A 9,023-nucleotide genomic window follows, 5' to 3' on the forward strand; every position below is an offset into this window, starting at 1 on the left:
CAGCCACAGGATGGTTCTGGGCTGGTCGATGTAACCAATGACACGTCCTGGGAGAGGATGAAACTGTCTGCCAATTCAGTAAGGACTGGGTGACAAGATACCCCACTTCCAAGTCAGGGCCATCTGTGGTGAGAGAAACAGTAGCCTCCCCAAAGGGCTGCTGGCTTAGAGGGTAACACAGAGGGAAGTTACCTCTCCTGAGCTCACTAGGGCAGGTTGAAGGCCCAGGGAAGGTCTACTTCAAAAGGCCTGAAGGGTAAAGCAGGCTTGGTCCTCACCAAGGCTGACATTGGGGGGCATGTCACCACTGTAACCCATGTCAAAAGGAGGGAGGACAGTTTCTCTGTGTAGCCCTTTCTGACCTGGGGTTCACTGTGTAGACCAGGCTGGCCTTGAACTCGAAAACTCAGAGATCCACCTGCTTCTGCCTCCAGAGTGCTGGGATTAAAGGCGCGCGCCACCTCCGCCCGTCTACTACCATTTTCTAATAATGTCATGATAGGATTCCATCAGTGCATCAATGAGTCCTGGAAGTCAATCAGTTTCCGGATGCCCCACCCCTGAACTTTGTTGCAGTGGGAATCAGGCCTTCACCATGTGAGCCTTTTGGAGGAACACTTTATATTCAAACAGTGACAAAGCCAGAGTGACAGGGAGAGTCTGGGTCACAACACAGCCATAGCTGTGTCCTTGAAAATAAGCAAACCACAAGAGAAAACACTGGGAAGATAAGAGCCAGGCAGATCCCCGAGCTCATTGGCCAGTCCACGTAGCCTACTTAGTGAGTTCTTGGCCAATGAGAGACCCTATCTCAAAAAAAAAAAAAGTGAAGGATGTATCTGAAGTAAGATGGGGGTCTTACATGCACATGCACAAACCTGCACACATGATCTTTGGCATATGAACACATATACACACAAAGAGCAAATGTCTAAGTAGTAAACATTTTCATTAAATATAAGCTCAGTCTAATACTCTATAAAAAATAACTGTAGTGAGAATTTTTTTTTTTTTTTTTTTTTTTTTTTGGTTTTTCGAGACAGGGTTTCCCTGTGGTTTCTAGAGCCTGTTCTGGAACTAGCTCTTGTAGACCAGGCTGGCCTCGAACTTAGAGATCCGCCTGCCTCTGCCTCCCGAGTGCTGGGGTTAAAGGTGTGCGCCACCACCGCCCGGCTTGTAGTGAGAACTTTAAAAATAATTTATTTTGTGTGTATTGGTGTTTTGCCTGCATGTGTGTCTGTGTGACGATGCCAGGTCCCCTGGAGCTGGAGTTAGACAGTTGTGAGTCAGTTGTGAGTGTCATGGAATTGAACTCAGGTCCTCTGGAAGAGCAGCCAGGACTCTTAACTGCTGAGCTATCTCTCCAGTCCCACGAGTGAAATTTTATAGAATGAACATTCTTAGACCCCCAAAGAAGTTAACAGGTAATTGGTATGTGAAAACTTATTAGGATCCCAAAACATGCCAATTTAGCTAGTGATGGTGGCACATGCCTTTAATCCCAGCAGTAGAGAGACAGAAGCAGGTATATCCCTATCAGTTCTAGGCCAGTCTGGTCTAGATATTAAGTTCCAGGCCCACCAAGGTTACACACTGAAACCCTGTTAATTAATTAATTGATTGATTGACTAATATTTTATTATTAATTAATAGCCAGGAAAGAAATGTAGTTCAGTGGTAGAGCTGTTTTTAAAAAGGGAGAATTTAACTGGGCCATGGCAGTGCACCTCCAGATGCGTCCCAGCCCTCAGGAGGCAGAGGCAGGCAATCTCTGAGTTTGAGGCCAGCCTGGTCTACAGAGTGAGTGCCAGAACAGCCAGGGCTTCACAGAGAAACCCTGTCTCCGAAAAAAAAGTATTTGTGTGTGTGAGTGTGTGTGTGTGTGTGTGTGGTGTGCCTCTCTGTCTGTATCTGCCTGTCTACAGAGGCCAGAAATGAATCTGTCTGGAGATGGAGTTACAGGTGCTTGTGAGCTGCCCAACAGCATAGATTCTGGGAATTGAACTCTTGTCCTCTGTAAGAACAGTATATGCTCTTAACTACTGAGCCATCATCTCTCCAGCCCAGTGGTAGAGCTCTTGTCTAAAATGTGGAACAAGGCCCTAGGTTCAGTCCCCAGTATGGCAAAAAATGAAAATGAAAAGTAAAGGTTTGGGACTGGAGAGATGGATCATCTGCTGAGGGCAGTTGATGCTGTTTTGGTTTGGTTTGGTTTGTTGTTTCAGACAGGGTCTTTCTGTGTAGTCCTGGCTGTTCTGGAGCCAGGCTGCTCTTTGAATTCACAGAGATCCTCCTGCCTCTACCTCCTGAGAACTGGGATTGAAGGTGTGCACCACCATGCCCGTCACACTCGCTACTCTTGCAGAGGACCTGGGTTCAGTTCCCAGTACCCACAGGGTGGTTCATAACTCCAGTTCCATGGGATCCGACATCCTCTTCTGGCCTCTGCGGGTACCAGGCACACATGTGGTGCACATACATATGTGCAGGCCGAGCACTTATTACAAAAAAAAAAAAAAAAAAAAAAAAGCACTCATGATAGCACGTGCCTTTAATGCCAGCACTTGGGAGGCAGAGACAGGTAGATCTACATAGTGGTCTACATGCCTGGTCTACAGAGTGAGTTCCAGGACAGCCAGGGCTATGTAAAGAGACCCTGTCTTAAAAAAACATTCTTCAAGCTCCTAAGTTGGACAGCTAGTGCTTTCCAGGTCCACTCAGCCACGCAGGACCAGAGCTACCGCTGAAGCACCTGGCTCTGTGCACTGAGCGTCTGGCATGATCTCAGCCCCTCTAGCATGAAGATCTCTATTGTTGACTCTGTTCTCTTCAACTGGCACAGTGGTTCTCCACCTTCCTGCTGTGGAATATTAGTTTAAGATGGGTCACATTCATCTATGCCGTGGAACATTGGCTTAATGATGCAAAGCTGCGTTGCATTCTTTTGTGTTGCATTTGTTTAGCGCTGTGAAGATGTGTTACTGTGCCTGTCTAAAACACCTGATTGGTCTAATAAAGAGCTGAATGACCAATAGCAAGGCAGGAGAGGGCTAGGCCGGGCTGCCAGGTCGAGAAAATATATACGAAATAGGAGGAGAAATCTAGGCTGGAGAAGAAGCAGGGAGTAAGGAAAGGAAAAGGAGAGGAGAGGACCCCAGGGACCAGCCACACAGCCACACAACTAGCCATGGAGGAAGAAGAGAAGAAAGACAGAAAAAGGCAAAAAGCCCAGCGGCAAAACATAGTTAATTTAACCAGGTTAATTTAAGTTAGAAAAACTGGCTAGAAATGAGCCAAGCTGGGAGCTGGAGAGATGGCTCAGTGGTTAAGAGCAATGGCTGCTCTTCCAGAGGTCCTGAGTTCAATTCCTAGCAAACACATGGTGGCTCACAACCATCTGTAATGAGATCTGGTGCCCTCTTCTGGCCTGCAGGCATACATGGAGGCAGAATGTTGTATACATAATAAATAAATAAATCTTAAAAAAATAAATAAATAAGCCAAGCTAAGGCTGAGCATTCATAAGTAAGAATAAGTCTCTGTATTTATTGAGAGCTGGGTGGGAAACCCCCAAAGAGTAAAACAGCCAACTATACTTCCTAATGCTGCAACTCTTTAATACAGGTTCCTCATGTTGTGATGACCCCCAACCATAAAATTATTTTTGTTGGTACATCATAGCTATAATTTTGCTACTATTATGAACCATAATGTGAGTATCTGTGTTTGCTGATAGCCTTAGGGGACCCCTGTGAAAGGGTCACTTATCTCCCCCATGGGTCACAACCCCAGTTTGAGAACTGTTGTAGGAGGCCACTTGTTCATTTCCCAGCTGCCCAGACTCCTGAAATAATCACACAGAAACTATATGATTATTTGCAATACTGTTTGGCCAATAGCTTAAGCATATTTCTAGCTTGCTCTTATATCCTAAACTAACCCATCACCATTAATCTGTGTATCGCCACGTGGCTGTGGCTTACCAGGTAAAGTTTTGTCCAGTCCCATGTCTGTCTCTGGTGGGGCTACATGGCGTCTCACTGACTCTGCCTACTCTCTCTATATCTCTTCCAGCCTGGCTATATTCTGTTAAGCCACTGGCCAAAAGCAGCTTCTTTATTAACCAATAAAAGCATATACAGGGCCAGGCGGTGGTGACGCACACCTTTAATCCCAGCACTCGGGAAGCAGAGGCAGGCGGATCTCTGAGTTCGAGGCCAGCCTGGTCTACAAGAGCTAGTTCCAGGACAGGCTCTAGAAACTACAGGGAAACCCTGTCTCAAAAATAAATAAATAAATAAATAAAAGCATATACAGAAGAACTTCCTACACCAGAGAACCACTCCTCTAAGGGACCCAGATGAATAAAACGTGTGTACAAAACTGTCATAATGAAACCCATTATCTTGGATAATTAATTTATGCTTCTAAACATGGAGTGCCCATCAAAGATGAATGGATAAACAGCAGAGATTACTAGTGATGTAGCTTAATGACAGAACATGCTTGGTGTGTGGGAAGCCATGAGGTCAATTCCCAGTATTTCAAGTCAATGGATGAATGATAAGTAATAAGTTAAAGTTTGCCATCAACCACCAAAAGGAGTGAGACAAGGAGTCGAATCTCCCTGAAGCCCATAAACTCTGGTCTCCGGAGCAATGAAAAAACGTGATCACTGACATAAGCTTCGTTGTCCCCGGAAACCAATACTGTCCCCCTCAGATTCTGAGCTGGTTTGTTTGTTACAGAGCTGCAGGTGACGCCCCAGCTTCCCACATGTTATGTAAGTATCCCCTGAGCTGTTCCTCTTGGCCCCAAGTTCTTTAAGCCCTGAGTTATGTTGCAAGCAAGATTTCAGATGAAGAGAGAACACTTACATTTTCAAACAAAATCTGGAGGAAATATTTCCTATCTAGAACTCACCAGGCTGAGAAGTTCATTTTTGTTGTTGTTGTTGGTTTATAGTCATCAGCATGCAAAACTTTTTTTTAATCCTTTGGCATTTTCAGATAGGGTTTCACGAACCCCAAGCTGGTGTCAAACTCAGTGTAGCTAACGATGAACATGAACTTGAGCCTCCGTTTTACACAAAGCTTGAGACTGAACTGTCGGCTTTGTATAAGTGAAGTGAACACCACACCAACTAAGTCACGTCCCAAGCCCTGCACAAGGGTATTAAGGAACAGTCTCTGGGCATAAATATCATCTGGGGCACCACCTGTGTAATGCTTTTGGTGTCAAGGTTAAGTGCCCAGTGTAGGTGTCAAAACTTTGCATTTGGTGAGCTCAAAGGTTGGAGCAATGTTCACACTGTTCTGTTTTGAGACAGGCTTCCTCTGCAATCCAGGTTGATCTTGGACTTGTGACAGTCTCCTGTCTCGGTCTTCTAAGGGCTGACATTACAAAAATGAACTACCACGCCAGCTCTTCCAACAATCCTTTGTCCTAGAAGTTACCTTGAAATTCTTGGGTGTGAACCTTGCCTAAAGAATTGACTTGTTATCTAAATGGTTGAAAACCTACAGGGTGTGTAGAGGAGTCACGCTGACTTGGATTAAATGAGCTAGACCTTTCAAAAAAAAGGGGGGGGGCAGAGCTAAGAATCAGAAACAGGCCAGGTGGTGGTGGTGGTAGTGGTGGCAGCAGCACACGCCTTTAATCCCAGCACTTGGAAGGCAGAGGCAGGTGGATCTCTGAGTTTGAGACAGCCTGGTCTACAGAGCTAGTTCCAGGACAGCCAGCGCTACGCGGAGAAACTGCCTCGAGGAAAAATAAAAAGAGGAGGGTGAGTAGGAGGAGAGAAAAGGAAGAGGAGGAAGAAGGAAGAAGAGAAGAAGCTGAGAACCAGCTACTGGAGAAGTGCAAGGCTCTAGAGCAAGGCCCCTACTTCAGGACAGCAGGGTATCTGCTACTTCACCTGCTTCTGCTTCAAAAACAAATTTTATTTTACAGTGGTGGAGTTTAAACCAAGGACCTCGTACATGCTGAGCAGATAAATGCTGTACCACTGAACTACATTGCTGGCCCCAAAATGTTACCTAGTCCCCTCTCCATTTTCTGTGAGACAGGGTATCACTATGTAGCCTAGCTGGCCTGAAGTTAGACATGTAAATCAGGCTGATTTCAAACTCAGAAGAGGTTCTCCAGCTTCTGCCTCCCTAGGATCAAAGGCCTGCACCACCACACCTGGCAAATTTCATTTATTAAATCCAGCCTCCTAAATGCAGGGATTAAAGTGTCTACCTCCAGGCCAGGTTCAATATGTTCTATGCCTATGATTAATTTGTCACAACTAAGAAACCCAACACTGATTGACACATTAACTGAACCCAGGCTTTATTTGGAGTTACCAATTTCCTCACCAGCGTCTCTAGTCTGTTCCCGGTGCCGGCTCAGTCAAGGTGATATACTACATTTAAGCTTCTCCTTTGTCTCTTGTGGTCGGTGATGGCTACTTGGCCTTCCCTTGCTCTCTGTGGCTTTGTTTTTAAGGAATGATGTCCCATTTTGTAAAATGGAGTATTTCATAGAATACTCCAACTGGGCTCATTATGTAGTCCAGGCTTCAGACTCCAGTTTCCCCGGCACTGAGATGCTATAATCGCACGCATGTGCCACCATACCTGCCTTTCGTTGGCCCGCTGCTCTCTGCAAATGAGGGCGACCCAGGCTGTCTTACTGAAGTCTGGTATATGACACTAAAGTGACTGATGTCCACTTTGGTCACCTGATTTGAAGTGGTATCTACTAAGGTGGTCCACTGTCCATTTACTGGTTCCCTCCCTCTTCTGTACTCTGCTTTGGAAGCTGTCTACAGCCCACATTTCAGGCTGTCTTCGTAGCAGTATCTCCGGAAGACATTCCATCTCTTCGTCATTAATGTGCATGGTGTGGGGACTGGGTTTTTAATGCTCAACCCCAAGGGAGGCCTGTGCCTGAGGACCCTCGTGTGCATCTACACCTGACAGAGATGCTTAGACTCTGGCCTTCAACCTGTGTGGAGCGCTCAATGAAATGAGGAGTCAGGGGGGCTGTAAGGGGTCTGTATCTTACAGGGGAGATCTAGACAGTGTACTCTGGTGGACTGTTTATACTCACGGCCCTGCTCTTTCTGCCTGCTAAGGTCATCTAACCCTCCACACAGCGATGGCTCTCCTGTGTAACTTTCTGTCCATGGAGGCATCCGTATGCACATATGCTGGAACAAGTGCCCTCCAGGGCCTGCCCTCTTATTGTAGCCTCTGAGAACCAACATCTGGGGACCTGCTGAACGATTAGACGCTACTTGGAAAAGGGTCTTGCAGCCGAGCGGTGGTGGCGCACGCCTTTAATCCCAGCACTTGGGAGGCAGAGGCAGGCGGATCTCTGTGAGTTCGAGGCCAGCCTGATCTACAAGAGCTAGTTCCAGGACAGGTTCCAAAGCTACAGAGAAACCCTGCCTCGAAAAACCGAAAAAAAAAGGAAAAGGGTCTTGCATGATGGCAGGTCATCTTGGACATTGTGGCCCTAACCAAGCTCCTAGCTAGTATAGCTACATGAATTATCCCAGCTACATAGGTAGAGTATACTGACCCTGTTGAGGGGGGCTAGCCCTCAGAATTTGGGGGACATTGCTGTTTATGGTTTGCATACTCTGTGGATGCTGAAGTAACTATAGCGAACCGAAACCTTGCCCTCTTCCTCCTCAGCTTGGATTCCACAGACTGGAATTAAAACCACTCATATTTTCCTGGCTAAGTGCCTACTGAGCAAATCTGAGGCGCAAAGTTCTGCTTTTCTAGATTATGAAGTCACACAATCACAACGCAAGTGGGCAGTCCCTTGCTATACATTCCTGTCTGGTTATTCTATCATTCCATGGAAGGCTATTTCATACCCCTTTTAAATTTTTTCTTTTATGTGCACTGGAGTTTTGCCTGCCTGCATGTCTGTGTGAGGGTGTCAGATCTTAGAGTTACATTGTGAACTGTCATGTGGGTGCTGGGAATTGATCCTGATCATGCCTCTTTTTTTTTAAACCTATTTTTTATACCACTAAAATGGTAATCAAGCTGACTGTCCTGTGCAAGCCTGTACTCTTAGCACCTGAGAGGAAAGGAAGACCCTAGTTTGAGACCAACCTAGTTCAAGGTCAGCCTGGTCTATAGAGTGAGTCCCAGGACAGCCAGAACTATTCAGAGAAACCCTATCTCAAAAAACAAGCAAACAAAAAACAGAAAAGAAGAAAAAAAGAAGAAATGGCAAAAACTGAAAATTTACGTATAAGGATAGTTTCTGAAATTAAAAACATGTAGTTATATTGCCTTAACCAGGAATTATTTAAATAACCTCCCAAATGATATGCAGTACGGGCTGAGTATAGTCCATTGTGTCCGTATGTCTGACCAGCTGTTTTCTAGGGCAGAAGCAGAGAAGGAGAAGGAAAAGACCCTGCTCCCAAGCACACCTGTAGCCCTCGTCTTCTTCCTTTTCTGCTCATCCAAGAACATGGTTCCTGCAGGTATTCAATCACCTGCTTCATAATAAATCTTTTGGAACAGTAATATTTGTACACTAGTATTCTTTTAAAAATGTTTGTGCATGTATGTATGTGTGGCATGTGTGTGTGTGTGTGTGTGTGTGTGTGTGTGTGTGTGTGGTGTGTCCACTTGTGAGTACAGGTGCCAACAGAGAAAAGAGGGTGCTAGGTTCCCTGGAGCCAGAGTTGCGGGCAGTTGTGAGACACTTCATTTGGGCACTGGAGACCAGTGTTGGGTCCCTTATACGAGCAGTATGTTCTTTTAACCACTAAGCCTCATCTCCAACCCCACAATGTGTCTTAACTGTACCCAAATGAGATCTACATCTTGTAGGATGCCATCTCTTTCTCTACTTGAGTTTCACTCTTTCCCTCCCTCTCCTCGCGTGTGCAGAGCTTATAAGGCCCTTGTCTGAAGTCCCCATCTTACAGAGCATAGGTTCCCCCTCCTCCCGTTCCTGGTTCCCTGTCTCTGAAGGCTCTTCCTCTGCCTCTGTGTCAGATA

The sequence above is a fragment of the Arvicola amphibius genome, chromosome 9 (genome assembly GCF_903992535.2).
Source record: "Arvicola amphibius chromosome 9, mArvAmp1.2, whole genome shotgun sequence".
In the NCBI taxonomy this organism is placed as follows: Eukaryota; Metazoa; Chordata; class Mammalia; order Rodentia; family Cricetidae; genus Arvicola; species Arvicola amphibius.